Source organism: Leucoraja erinacea, chromosome 23 (assembly GCF_028641065.1).
Source record: "Leucoraja erinacea ecotype New England chromosome 23, Leri_hhj_1, whole genome shotgun sequence".
Lineage (NCBI taxonomy): Eukaryota > Metazoa > Chordata > Chondrichthyes > Rajiformes > Rajidae > Leucoraja > Leucoraja erinaceus.
Genome location: NC_073399.1, coordinates 12808574 through 12823666, shown reverse-complemented (window position 1 = coordinate 12823666; position 15093 = coordinate 12808574).

Below are 15093 nucleotides of genomic sequence, written 5' to 3'. Positions count from 1 at the left end.
AGATTTCAGTCTAAACACCAATGGCCATCTTTGCTCAATGACTACCAAGACCCTCTGATGTTGTACCCCTCCTTCTGAGAGGTCCCGGCCTGAACCCGTCACCTATCGATTGCCTTCTGCTACGACTGGGAGACTGGCTCCCACCTCTCGTCTAGCTAGGCTTCTGGGGACTTCTTCTGGCATCTAGGAGACGGGCTCCTCTGGCCATTTCTCACCCCTGGGAGACTGGCTCCTCTGACTAGGTGTCTCCTACTTAAAGACCCTTCTGGGAGACTACTGCTGGATTCTGGAAGACAGGCTCCTCTCTCCAGGTTTCTCCCATCTGGGCGTCTGACGTCTGATGCTCCATCCACGGCTATCCAGGGGTATTTTACACATTGCTACACAGGGCTACAAGAGAAGAGATAATGAACTGCGGTAATCACCTGCAGCTGTTGAAAACACAATTAACAGACACAAACTTAGTTTGGCCTCAATGAGCGTGATGGAGAAAAGATAATCAACTGCATGATCAAGACAAAACATTGATTCCCCCCCCCCCAATTAGTACCCCAATTAGTACACCCGAATCAACTGTGCAGACTAAACATTACCAAATGCATGTTTTTTTTTTAACTCACAGCACAATGACAATGTATATCAGTAGAAAAGAGCAAAATAATTACACGGTTCTTTCTTATTTTTACGTCCAAAAGAACCGAGGCAGTACATATCTGTGAAAAAAAACCAAAAAACAACAGTACTGAGGCAGTATATATCAGGTAAACAAAACCCAATTGGGAGAGGCCCATTTCTTACAGCATGTCATACAGCACTTCTACAGCACTTCCACGTGTGTCTATGTCTTTGCTCTTCACTTCTTCTGTTGTGACTTCATCTCTCTGCAGGTCCCGCTTCTCTGCCCACCGTTGGCTCTCGGGCTCACCTGGTTGCTGCCATGCCGGACTGCTTCCGTCGGGCTGCACCTCTCTCCCCTGCATCGGGACTGCACCTCTCTCCACCGCTGGCCACTCCAGACCTCCGATACTGGTTGCCTGCTGACCTTCCTCTTTACCTCGTTCCCCTGCGTCGGGGCTTTCACGACCGGGCTGACACTCCTTCCGGCCGGGCTCACTCTGTTTCGTCGGTCTTGTAGTGGCTCCACTGTCCTGTTTGAACCTTCCTCTTTTACTTCTCTTCCATGGAGGCTTGAGGCTTGCTCTGCTCTACTTCTTTCCCTTTTTTCTTTGTTGAAAACACAATTAACAGACACAATGTTTTCTTCTGACACCATGTAATGTAGTCTTGCTGCCATGCCAGTCGCTGCTTCTTCCGTCGGGGCTGCACCCCGCTCCCCTGCGTTGGGCTGCACCTCTGCTAGAGTGTAAAATTAAGTGGACATCAGGGGAATTGATAAACAAAGTGAAAAGGGGGAGATGTATGATTCAGATTCAGATTCAGATTCAATTTTAATTGTCATTGTCAGTGTACAGTACAGAGACAACGAAATGCATTTAGCATCTCCCTTGAAGAGCGACATAGCAAACGATCTGAATGAAAGATGATAAACAGAGAGATGTGATTTCTTGCTACGTTATGTAATATGTATATAATGTAAATACAAGTGCCTGTAACATCGTAAAAGTAAAGAGGCATTTGTGATGTCTGTGATGTCTTTGCAATCAATGTAACAGAAACTCGTGCATGAGCCTCGTGACTGAGGTCAAGTGACCTTCAAGATAAAAGTCAATGATTGCAGAATAAACGGGCTCTTGCTCTGGAACACAAACCCGGTGTGGACATGTCTTTTGTGCTAGTCACCACTGAGCCTTACCTCGGACAAGAATGCCTTACATGTCCCATACGGGACCGCCCCTTGCCCCAAATTTGACTGCTACTACTTGGGTCGAGGGGACTGTCGGGTCGGAGCGCCGCGTCCGGAGCCCGCCTCACCCATCCCGACGTAGTGCAGCCTAAAGAGTGCAGCAGCAGCACCTCATCTATGGCCCGTGTCCCCGTCGCTCGGCAGCCCGGTCAGCAGTCCGACCTTCGGACCTTCGCTTACCGCCGACACCACCACCACCCCTCCTTCTCATGGCCGATCATCGGTTCATGAGTTGGATGGGGAGCCGGACTTTGCGCGCAACGTCACACGCAAAGTCCGGCGCCCCGTCCACAACTCGTCAGCTGACCTGCCGGCTGCGCTTTGTGTGTAGTCCAGCTCCCGGGCCAACTCATCATTCACCCAACATCAGCCGAGCTGGTCACCAAATTGCCGTCGGGAATTTGTCCCTTATTTTGACCTTTTGCCCCTTATTTGGGAGTGAAAATGTTGGCAACCCTATGCACGGGTGATCGCTGGTTGGTGTAGCCTCCGTAGGCTGAAGGCCCTGTTTCCACACTGTATCTCTGAACTAAACAAAGATATATTTTCAATATTTGAGATTTAATTAACTTTTTAAAAATCGCGTATCTATAACCATCTGTAACTCGAGGAAGCCTTCAAAGGCTCATGTTTTTAGTCTGTGTCTAATTAGTGGAATGAGAAGCGAGATGTAAAACTCTTCAATGTAATCCTTGATATAAATCATGATCGCTTGGAATGTTGTCCAGGTAGATTACAATCCAGGGATAATCTCACTGCCGGGGGGAGAAATCCAATTAAAAACATAAATCATTTTCCAATAAGAGAAGGCCCCATCTCACTATTGTTTGTTTAATATAATTCAGTCAACGTAACCTCTTTACATATCTACACTATTTTGTTTCAAGGACACGATACCCTTTTTTTAAAAAAATCCAGACTTTCGATTTTCTAGCAAGGCTCTGATGTTGTTATTCTGCAAAGTAAAATTCTGCCTTTTTAATGTCCTCACTATTTTCCCGATGTTGGGGAAGGGGGTCACAGTTTAAGGATAAGGGGGATATCTTTTAGGACCGAGATTAGAAAAAAAATGTTCACACAGAGAGTGGTAAATCTGTGGAATTCTCTGCCACAGAAGGTAGTTGAGGCCAGTTCATTGGCTATATTTAAGAGGGAGGTAGATGTGGCCCTTGTGGCTAAAAGGATCAGGGGATATGGAGAGAGGGCAGGTACAGGATACTGAGTTGGATGATCAGCCATGATCATATTGAATGGCGGTGCAGGCTCGAAGTTTCAGTCCAGTGACTCAATCCAGTTTTTCACCAAATCACTTGTGCAACTCCTGAATTAAAATGGCCCATCTCTTTACAAAAGAAATAAATGGTGCAATTTGGCTGAACGTATGTTGGAAGCATTAGGAACGTCAAAAGGACAGCTCTGGCTTTCCTCCTGGTTTGTATCCATTTACCAATGTGGATCTGCAGATCTTCAGGGTTTGCACGGTGGCACAACGGTAGAGTTGCTGCCTCACAGCACCAGAGACCCAGGTTCTATCCTCGCTACGGCTGTACGGAGTTTGTATGTTTTCCCTGTGACCACGTGGGTTTTCTCCTGTTGCTCCGGCTTCCTCCCACAATCCAAAGACGTACAGGCTAATTGGCTTCGGTAAAATTGTAAATTGTCCCCAGTGTGTAGGATATTGCTAGTGTACGGGATGATCGCTGGTCAAGAGTCAAGAGAGTCAAGAGAGTCAATTTAATTGTCATTTGGACCCCTAGAGGTCCAAACGAAATGCCGTTTCTGCAGCCATACATTACACACAAATAGACCCAGACACAACATAATTACATTTTACATAAACATCCATCACATAGCTGTGATGGAAGGCCAAAAAAAACCTTATCTCTCCACTGCACTCTCCCCCCCCCGATGTCAGAGTCAAAGTCAAAGCCCCCGGCTGGCGATGGCGATTGTCCCGCGGCCATTGATGCCACGCCGGGTGGTGCGAGGTCGCACACCGGGTCTTGGTGTTGGAGCCCCCGGCGTGCGCTCGTAAAGTCCCGCGGCCGTTCCAGCCGCGCGGGGCAATGGTGTTAGGCCCCGCTCCAGGAGCTCTTCGACCCTGCACTCGGGCGGGAGAATTCGCCGTTGCAAAGCCCCGAAAAGCGGTCTCTCTCCAGGGAGCCGCGGGCTCCCGGCGCCGCTGTCCGTAGACCCGCAGCAGCAGCCTCCGACTCAGCAGCAGCAGCAGCAGTGGCAACGCTCCTCCACCGCTCCGGACTCGGCCAGCCCCGCGACGGCGACGGTGAGTAGCACCAGAGTCCCCGGCTTCTCCTGTTGGAGGCCGCTCCTCGTTGCGGCCTCAACGACAATGGAAACCCGACGAGAAAAGGTCAGCATGGACTCGGTGGGCTGAAGGGCCTATTTCCACTCTTTATCTCTAAAGTCTAAAATAAAGTCAACGGCTTGCCATTTCTCTACACTGAGATTCCAAGCCATTTCCTATTTTCAAAATGCTTTTTGTCTTCTTTTTGATCTTCTACATTATTTAAGAGACATACTTCCACCTGCACTTAGTTAAATATCATGCCATAAATATTTATGTCTATAAATTTTGAGCTGATGTTTTCATTATTCCTTTTTTCAAATAATTTACTTCCTTTGATGTTCGATCTACATTTATAGCCCGTCCTTTAATGTCCTTTAGATAAATGATGGTAAGAAACTGGAACTAGAGCGGCACGGTGGTGCAGCGGTGGAGTTGCTGCCTCACAGCGGCAGAGACCCGGGTTCGATCCTGACTATGGGTGCCGTCTGTCTGTTGTTTGTACGTTCTCCCCGTGACCTGCGTGGGTTTTCTCCGGGTGCTCAGGTCTCCTACCATACTCCAAAGACGTACAGGTTTGCAGGATAATTGGCTTCGGTAAAATTGTAAATTGTCCCTCGTGTGTGTGTGTAGGACAGTGTTAGTGTGTGTGGATTGCTGGTTGGCGTGGACTCCGTGGGCTGAAGGGCTGTTCTTGGGTTGTATCTCGAAACTAAACTAAACTAAACTAAACTAAACTACTGCTGTGACTATTGTGAAAGTTGTCTTCTTCTCCCCAAGGGGAGTTCTATAAGACCCTCTCCCACTGCTCCCCCTCTGAGACTCCTACTGCCCACCTGTACTTTTCTCATCTCCAGCTATTCCCCCCCCCCCCCCCCCCCCCCCCGCCCCTCACCTCTCCCCCCCACCCCCCTACTTTCAGTCTGCGAAGAAAGGTCGCGACCCAAAATGATAATCAGCCTGAATGATAATGAGCTGCTATCTTCCTCATTGGTGACCCTCGGACTATCCTTAATCGGACTTTGTTGACTTTACCTTGCACCAAACGTTATTCCCTTCCCATGCATCTCCACACATTGCGAACGGCTCGCTGTGGTTCCGCAGTCTGGATAGCACGCAACAAAAGCTTTTCACTGTACCTCTGTACACGTGACAATAAAATAAACAGAATGTCCTTCATCAAACATTCCAACTCAGGATTTCTGTTTTTTTTTGACAAGGCATGCAACACAAACAGCTGGGGCTTGTGGGAGGGGGTTTCCTCTATCTCCTACTTCCTCCTATTTTTGCCAGCCGGTGCCAAGTGGCCCTCAATCCTTTCCCGCACATCTGAACAACCAGTTATTGGGAAATATCCCAGGCCGGCTCGGAACAACTTTCTTTGCAATTCCACTTCCGTCTTTGTGGGAAGCAGCTGGTGCCCATTCAGTTCCCAATGCTCCCCTCCACGGCAAATGAAATCATTATGATCACTATCATGCTTAAAATAACTAATCCCGTCACAAGTCTGGTTCTCATTAACGATGAGGTGAAATTAAAACATGTCCAAGCTTTGGCAAATTGTTTAAAGGTAAATAGCCATTGGTGCACTTGACCATTATGTTCTAATGGACAGTGATGAGTTTAGTTTTTCTAGTTAGTTTAGTTGAGAGATACAGAGCGGAAACAGGCCCTTCGGCCCACCGCGTCCGCACCGACTAGCTATCCCCGCACACTAACACTATCCTACACACACTCGGGACAATTTACACTAACACCAAGCCAATTAACCTACAAACCTGCAGTCTTTGGAGTGCAGGAGGAAACCGGAGATCACGGGGAAAACCCACGCAGGTCACGGGGAGAACGTACAAACTCCACACAGACAGCACCCATAGTCGGGATCGAACCTGGGTCTCTGATGCTGCTGGCGCTGTAAGGCAGCAACTCTACTGCTGCGCCACCGTGCCGCACCAATGATCTGTTGAATTACTCCAGCACTTTGCTGATGTCATGTTTGCATTTTTTTTCTTGGGCCAGTTACCGACGTAAGACTACCTACAACTATCTATGACCACCCACGACTACCATCAAGACCTACTATGACCTACCTACCACCTACCTACGAGTAAAAAGTATCAATTTTTTCCATGCCGACCTTACTCCTGGACATTTTTTACTCCTGGACATTTTTTATCAGGCTGGAAAAAACGCCGCGACCTACTTGAGGCCATGAGTACACGGAGACCACTCACGAACATGAGGAAGAGTTACGAAGACCTATGACCTCGTGGCGACCATGCCGCGAGTATGAGTCAAGGACAAACTCGGCAGAGGTCGTCAATTAGGTCGTGAAAGTGGGACAGGGGCTTTACTGTTAGAATTTAACAGCTCTGCAACATTAACTCAATGATCATAAGACCATGGAGCAGAATTAGGCCACGCGGCCCATCGAATCTACTCCGATATTTCCAAGTATACTACAGCGCCAAAGATCTGAATAACCAAATAAAGAAATGAACCAGAGAAATAAAAGTAGACAAGATATTAAATAAATTTGTTTTTTAAATTCCATTTTAACAACATATATATTTCACGTTTTATATAGCAGTCTAAATAACGGCTGGCACGGTGGCATAGAAGTAGAGCTACTGCCTTACAGCGCCAGAGACCCGAGTTCGAACCTGACTATGGGTGTTGTCCGAGCGGGTTTTCTCCGAGATCTTCCACACTCCAAAGACGTGCAGGTTTGTAGATCAATTGGCTTGGTAAAAATGTTAAATTGCCCCCAGTGTGCATAGGGTCCTGTTAGTGTGCGGGGATCACTGGTCAGTGGGGACTTGGTGGGCCGAAGGGCCTGTTTCCGCGCTGTATCTCGAAAAAAAACTAAAAATGGCAAAATGTTTCGAGTCTGACAAAAAAGTAATGAATTGACCCAACCGTTAGATCAAGTTGTGAGTTCAGCACGGACTTGTAGAGTGGGTTACAGCACCTGTTACTGACAATGGAAAGTGTATAGTCGGAGAACCACAAACTTTTTAAATAGCCAAGCACTAAATCTGTGTTCCATTGTACAAGTAAAGGTTATAGATGGAAAGCCTCTGCAGGATTATTTTGTCACAGCTCGCAACACTTGTTTAATATTGTTATTTACATCTAGTCAATCATGTCGGGCTATTTATTGCCATCTCAGTTTGTAGCATCATCACCTAGAATTAAACGGTTATGGATTACAATCACAGTCCAAGGTTTAAATTCATGGGCGTTCATTTCCTGACCACTTTAGTTTAATTTAGAGATACAGCGTGGAAACAGGCCCCTTCGGCCCACCGAGTCGATGCCGACCAGCGATACCCGCACACTAGCACTACCCTACACACACTAGGGACAATTTACAATTATATCAAAGCCAATTAGCCTCCAAACCTGCACGTCTTTAGAGTGTGGGAGGAAACCGGAGTTCCTGGCTTAAACCCACGTAGGTCACGGGGAGAACGTACAAACTCCGTACAGACAGCACCACTTAGTCAGGATCAAACCCGGGTCCCTGGCGATGTAAGACAGCAACTCTACCGCTGCACCACCGCGCCGCCCATAATTTTCAATGGCATAGCATAATTGTTTCTGGATTGAACATGTAGTTGATGTTGGGATATGAAACCTTCCAAAAATATCCTGCATTCCATGTGAAGGGAGTTTGTACTGGCACTTCAGTTCAGGTCAGTTCAGTTAGTTTATTGTCATGTGTACCGAGGTACAGTGAAAAGCTTTTGATGCGTGCTTGGCAGAAAGACAATACATGATTACAATCGATCTATTTACAGTGTTTAGATACATGATAAAGGAATAACGTTTAGTGCAAGGTAAAAGTGAAGCCAGCAAAGTCAAATCTAGATAGTAGTAAGTAGATGTTTGTATGGAGTTTCGACATTCTCCCCATGACTGCGTGGGTTTTCTCCGGGTGCTCCGGTTTCTTCCCACACTCCAAAGACGTACAGGTTTGTAGGTTAATTGGGTTCAGTAAAAATTGTAAATTGTTCCTAGTGTGTAGGAGAGCATTAATGCGCGGGATCACTGGTCGGCGTGGACTCAGTGGGTGGAAGAGCCTGTTTCCGCGCTGTATCTCTAAACTAAACTAAACAGCTGGGAAGAGACAGTCCCTGAATCTGGAGAAGTGTGTGCTTTCACACAGGGGGGAAGAGGGAGTGACCGGGGTGTGATTGGTCCTCAAATGATGCTGCTGGCCTTGCCGAGGCGTAAATGTGAATCTCAAATGTAAATCTCATTTCAAGTAAGTCTCATCATTCCTGCAGTATTCCTGGCGAAACGTCATTGGCCTAAGAAACATTGACTCTGCTTCCCTTTATGGTAAGCGAGGCAGCTCTGCTGAATACTTTAGTCATTTCCCCATCCAATCACCTACTCCTTGGCTGCACCTCGCAGCAAATTCAACAAGATCAAAACGGCTTTGAACTCCATCACCCTGAATACGAACTCCATCATCTCAAATAGCTCTAAAATCCATCAGCACCTGCTTGTGATTTTATCCAACACGCCCCATTAGCATTTCTTGGTAATCTTCCAAAGGATCAAGCTAAACATGAGGAAGAGAAGCTTCATGCACACATATGGTGCATTTATTCATTGATGTTTAATAACTTTTATTCCAAATACCGTAATAATAATAATACCATGAGATTACCGAAGGCTTCTGAACAAAACTCTGCAGATTAACAGTTCAACAATTCCAGAAAAGATCGGGGGAGCCTCAACCGCCCCGATCGCGGGAGATTCGATCGCCTGCGGATAGTTTGACTGCCCCGACAGCGGGAGAAGAGGAGGAAAGAAGATAATGCGTTGTTGCCTTCCATCACAGTGCGCTGTGGTGGATATTTATGTTAATTTTTATGTAGTTGTGTGTCTTGCTGCTTTTTTTGTTGTGACTGTACGGCAAATCAAATTCCTTGTATGTTCTTAAATAAATTAATTACAATTACAATTCTGAGAGGTCCTGGCAGGAGAAGAAAGAGTCCTCTCGAAAACCCTCTATAGTTTAGAGACACAGTGCGGAAACAGGCCCTTCGGCCCACCGAGTCAACGGCGATCAGCGATCAGCGTTCACCCTGCGTACTAACATCATCATACACACTCGGGACAATTCACAATTTATAGAAGCCAATTAAGCAACAAACCTGTACGTCTCTGGAGTGTGGAAGTAAACCGGATAACCCGGAGAAAGCTCAGACAGGCCACGGGGCAAACATACAAACTCCGTACAGACAGCACCTGCCGTCAGGATCGGAACCGGGTCTCTGGCGCTGTGAGGCAGCAACTCTACCGCTGCGCCACCGTGCCACCCCTATTGGTAAATGCATATGAGATCTTGCAAAGATCAGGTTCATGTGGGGTATTCCACTAAAAAGTCAATAGACATTAGACAATAGGTGCAGGAGTAGGCTATTCGGCACTTCCAGCCAGCGCCGCCATTCAATGTGATCAAGGCTGATCATCCACATTCAATGATCAGTGCTCTTCTTCTGCTGCAGGTGGGTAAAGAGTGTGCTTGACCAAGATACGGGATGGTTAGTTTTAAGCTTGGACCAAGGCTGATAGTAGCTCGGTTGGCAATAACCCTAACCCTGTGTTCTTGAGCAAAGAACAAAGAAATCAGATCCCGATTCTGACCCCAGATAGCTTGGACAAAGGTGTGATTGTGCAAACCCTGCGCCCATTGCCTGTTCAATAATTTGACGGCGGCACGGGGGCGCAGCAGCAGAGCTGACCCCTCACAACACCAGGCACCCGGGTCCGATCCTGACTACGGGTCCTGTCTGTGCAGAGATTGTACCTTCTCCCTGTGACCACATGGGTTTTCTCCGAGTGTTCCGATTTCCTCCCACATTCCAAAGACCTGCAGGTTTGCAGTTTAATTGTCCCCCGTATTTCGGAAGCGAAAGTGCGTTGAAATAGAACCTCCGTTCAGTTTAGTTTGGAGATATAGCACGGAAACAGGCCCTTCAGCCCACCGAGCCCACGCAAACCAGCGATCGTCCCATATACTATCCTACACACGAGGGAAAACTTACAATTTTTATCAAAGCCAAATTAACCGACAAACCTGTATGTCTGTATAAGTGTGGGAAGAAACTGGAGCGCCCTGAGTAAACGCAAGCAGGACACAGGGAGAATGTACAAACTGCGTACAGACAGCACCCGTAGTCAGGATCAAACCTGGGTCGCTGGCGAAACCTATCGCTGCGCCACCGTGTCGCACTCCTTCCTCTGGTTTCATGATTCACAACTCTTCAATCCTTTTGTCTCACACCTTCTGGTTTTTCGGCCTTTCAAGCCAGCACCACCATTCAATATGTTCATGGCTGATCATTCAGAATCAGTACCCCGTTCCTGCTTTTTCCCCATATCCCTTGATTCCGTTAGCCCTAAGAGCTAAATCTCTTGAAAACATCCAGTGAATTTGCCTCCACTGACTTCTGTGGCAGAGAATTCCACATTCACAACTCTCTGGGTGAAAAAGGTTTTTCCTCAACTCAGTCCTACATGGTCTACACCTTATTTTTAAACTGTGACCCCTGGTTCTGGACCCCCCCCAACATCGCGAATATTCTTCCTGCAGGTGTAGAGGTTTGTAGGTTATTTGGCTTGGTGTAAATGTTAAATTGTCCCGAGTGCGTTTTGGGTAGTGTTAACATGCGGGGATCGTCGGTCAGCGCGGGCTCGGTGGGCCGAAGGGCCTGTTACTGTGCTCTTTCTCTAAACTAAACTAAACTGACCCTGCTGAGAACAATTTGACACATTTGGAACATTCCATCATTAGGATGTGACTTTGATGCTGGTTCCAGGACCACTAATAAAAATTGTCAGTGGTGGAATGTCCCGAGATATCTGTGTTGGAGGTTACCACATGCGCCAGAAATAGTTCAGGCATTTACTGTATGGGCCTGCTCCTCCTGCTGCCAGGAAAGTCAAACTTTCCCAGCGATCTGATATTTTAGGATTGATGAAACCGAAAAGTCACCTGAGAGAAAGCTGTCAATTCATACAGACTCCTACAACCACCGGAGATATCTTTGCTTCGTTTAGTTCAGTTTAAAGATACAGCGTGGAAACCGGCCCTTCGGCCCACCGAGTCTGCCGTCCCCGCATACCTATGGACCTGTCCCACTTAGGCGATTTTTTGGGCAACCACAGGCGACTAGTTTGTCCCCACATGGTCGCTGGGAGTATTCTCCTCAGTCGCGCAAAACGTCTTTCTGGTCCCCGCTAAATTTTCAACATGTTGAAAATTTTTCGGTGAGAGTGAGTTTTACGCCAATGAGCGTAGCTTGACTTCTCCTGACGTAGGTGCTGTCGTAGGATTGTCGCCTGGATGATGTAGGTTGTCAGCGTTTTTTCGGGGACCTGCTATGATTATGACAGTCACCGTCAGTCTCTTAAATAATCGCCAAGTGGGACGGGCCCATTACACTATCCTACACACATTTGGACAATTTACAATTTTACTGGAGCCAATTAACCTACAAAACCTTGTATGTCTTTGGAGTGTGGGAAGAAACCGGAGTACTGGGAGAAAATCCAAGTAGGTCACGGGGAGAACGTACAAATTCCGTACGGACAGCACCCGTAGTCAGGATCGAACCCGGGTCCCTGGCATTGTAAGGCAGCAACTCTACCGCTGCGCCACCGTTCCACCCTCCCTATTCAATAGCTATCTCTACTGGTAGGGGCAAAGGCATCACAGCCAAAGATAGGGCAAACAATATACGCAGACATATTTTTTCTTGTGCAGCTAAGAGATTTTTTGCTAAAAGATACAGTAAATATTTAATTGTATTTGCCTCCACACTATTGAAAGGGTTGTAACGGTTCTGGAAACTGTGCAAACAATATTCACTAATATGATACCAGACCTGCAGGATCAGATCCGTTGGGATGAAGTGCACAGATTGGGATCTCTTTCTTTTAAACGAGAGAAGGCTGAAGGAAATGAACCCGCACGTCCCTGGGATGTGGGAGGAAACTGGAGCACCCGGAGGAAACCCACTAAGTCGCAGGGAGGACGTGCAAACTCCACACAGACAGCACCCGAGGTCAGGATGGAACCTGGCTCTCTGGTGCTGTGTGGCAGCGGCTCTACCGTAAACGGATGGAACAGGGAAGACAAATTGTGAAGGCAAGGACTGTCGATGTCATCTTCCTGACAGCGCTCTCTCCTTTCCTCTCTCTCTCTCAATGGAGCACGGAGAACCAGCTGGGAACAGACTTCACGACCTCCACAATTCACTGTTGCCCCGAACACCTCAGCCCCACCCGGCCCGGACAATGCCCCCCCCCCCCCCCCCCGCAAAGAGTGGGTCGCCCTGAACCGGCTCCGCACAGGGATTGGCCGGTTCAACACCAACATGCATCGCTGGGGGCTGCGTTCATCAGTGGAGCAGACCAGCAAACAGTGCAGCAGCACGTTATTTTCGACTGCGCTGTCCTCCGCCCCCCTGGTGGAGGGGTAGACCTCACGGCCCTCGACAACAGCACATTGAACTGACGACAGCGCCTGGAGGCCGTTACATAACCTCTGTTGCCTCGAACGCACGAAGAAGATCTCAATCTCTCTATCTTATCTTCTGCATGGGTGGATGCCTGCAAGGATAGGAAAATATTTCAGGTGTTGCTGGTCCCATAGAAGAATGCATCGTTGCATTGACACCCACCATCGAGACCCACGCTGGATAAATAGCCATTTCAGAGAAGGGTTGATGAGTCACTTTTCTGATCCTCTCTCCTCTGTGAATTTCTCTGCCACTCCGTTGCACATTTACACCTCATTACAAAAAAAAACCGAGCTGATATGAGATTGTTAGATACACATAAACAGCGCGCTGATTCAGATCTATATCCAGAAATCCAGCGATCAGTACAAGCCAAGGTCACCCGATGTTAAAACCCGATGAGGAAAACCTTTTTCACGCAGAGAGTTGTGATTCTGCGGTCTTCTCTGCCACAGGAAGCAGTGGAAGCCAATTCACTGGATGTTTTCAAGAGAGAGTTAAGGGCCTGCCCCACGGGCGTCACTTGCGCGTAATTTACGCGACATCATTCACGCGTCACGACGCATTGCGCGCGCATGGTGCGTGGTGACATAGGCAGTGACGAGCGGTCGCTAGAGGTGCCCCAGGATTTTGGAATGTACAAAATGTTTGTGCACCATCTGCATGACGCACAAATGACGCACAAGTGGGACAGGCCCTTTAGATATAACTCTGAGGGCTAACGGAATCAAGGGATACGGGGAAAAAACAGGAACTGGGTACTGATTCTGGATGATCAGCCATGATCATATTGAATGGTGGTGCTGGCTCAAAGGGCCAAATGGCCTACTCCTCCACCTATTTTCTTTGATTCTGTGTTTCTATGTTAGTGTAACAAAGAACGTTAGAGTCATTCCCTCTTCTCCCTGCACCCATTGGGCAGAAGATACAGGAACTTGAAAGCGCGCACCACCAGCTCAGCACAGCTTCTTCCCCTCTGTTATCGAGCTTCTGAACGGCCCATCCATAAGTTGGGTACAGTCCAATCCATCTCAACCCCACTACGGAGATTGGACTTTGTGGAAATGCTGCACTTCAATGCTGAGAACTATATTCTGCAATCTGTATCTTCCCCTTTGCTCTACCTATTGTACTTATGTTTGATTTGATTGCATTGATGTGTAGGATGTGGGAGGAAACCGGAGCACCTGGAGGAAACCCACGCGGTCCCAGGGAAAACGTCTCTTGCTGCCTTACAGCGCCAGAGTCCCGGGGTCGATCCTGACTACGGGTGCTGACGCTACGGAGTTTGCACGTTCTCCCCGTGACCTGCGTGGGCTTTCTCCGGCCGCTCCGGTTTCCTCCAACATTCCAAAGACACGTGTAGAGGTTAGTCGGTCAATTGGCTTCAGTTGGAAATGTGAATTGTCTCTGGTGTGTTGGATAGTGCTAGTGCATGGGGTGATCGCTGGTCGGCGCGGACTCGGTGGGCCGAAGGGCCTGACTCTGCGCAGTATCTCTAAATTAAACTGAACGCTATTACCTGGCAGCAGCAGTGAGTTTGATCTCCCATCTTAAAGTTACTGAAGCCTCTGAATCTCAACTCTCTCAGAGTTTTTCACAGGCAGGCACAAATAATTAACGATTTCATCGCGATTACAAGTGGGTTAAAAAGCAGAACTTTTCCCAAGCAAAGCACTTCCTCTGGCAGGAAAGGTACAAGGTGAAACAAAGACAGATTCTATTTGTTAAGTGTACGAAACGAAGCTTTTGTGAAATAAAACACACACTGTACATTGCAGCCATTTCCCATCTTGTAGAAATAATAACACATTCAATCAAACTAAGGGTATTATTTCTGACTAAAAATACATTGAAGGGAAATGTTATTGAAATAATGTGCAAATTGTTTTCCGTGATAGATTTTTCAACGCTTACAAAAAGCCTTGACGGCTCTGCTAATAATGGCACCATGTGCTGGGAGAAAATAACGTATGATCAGATTTATTGTGTTGGCTAAAATCCAGTCCATCACGATCGCAGGTTCTCACCTCCCCACCATCGAAGGGGTTTACAGGAGTCGCTGCCTCGAAAAGGCAACCAGCTTCATCAGCGAACCACACCACAGCCACACACTCACTTCACCCCTGCCATGGGGAAGAAGATACAGGAGCCTGAAAACTGTAACGTCCAGGTTCAGGCACAGCTTCTTCCCTGCAGCCATCAGGCTATTAAACACTACAACCTCCAATAAGCTCTGAACTACATCAATTCAAGTCAAGTCTTATTCATAGACTATAACATAGACTAATATTGTTATTATTGCACTATCATTGTGTGTTATTTATGTGTACGTATGTGTATATGTATGTATGCATGTGTGTATTTGTGTGTGTGCATGT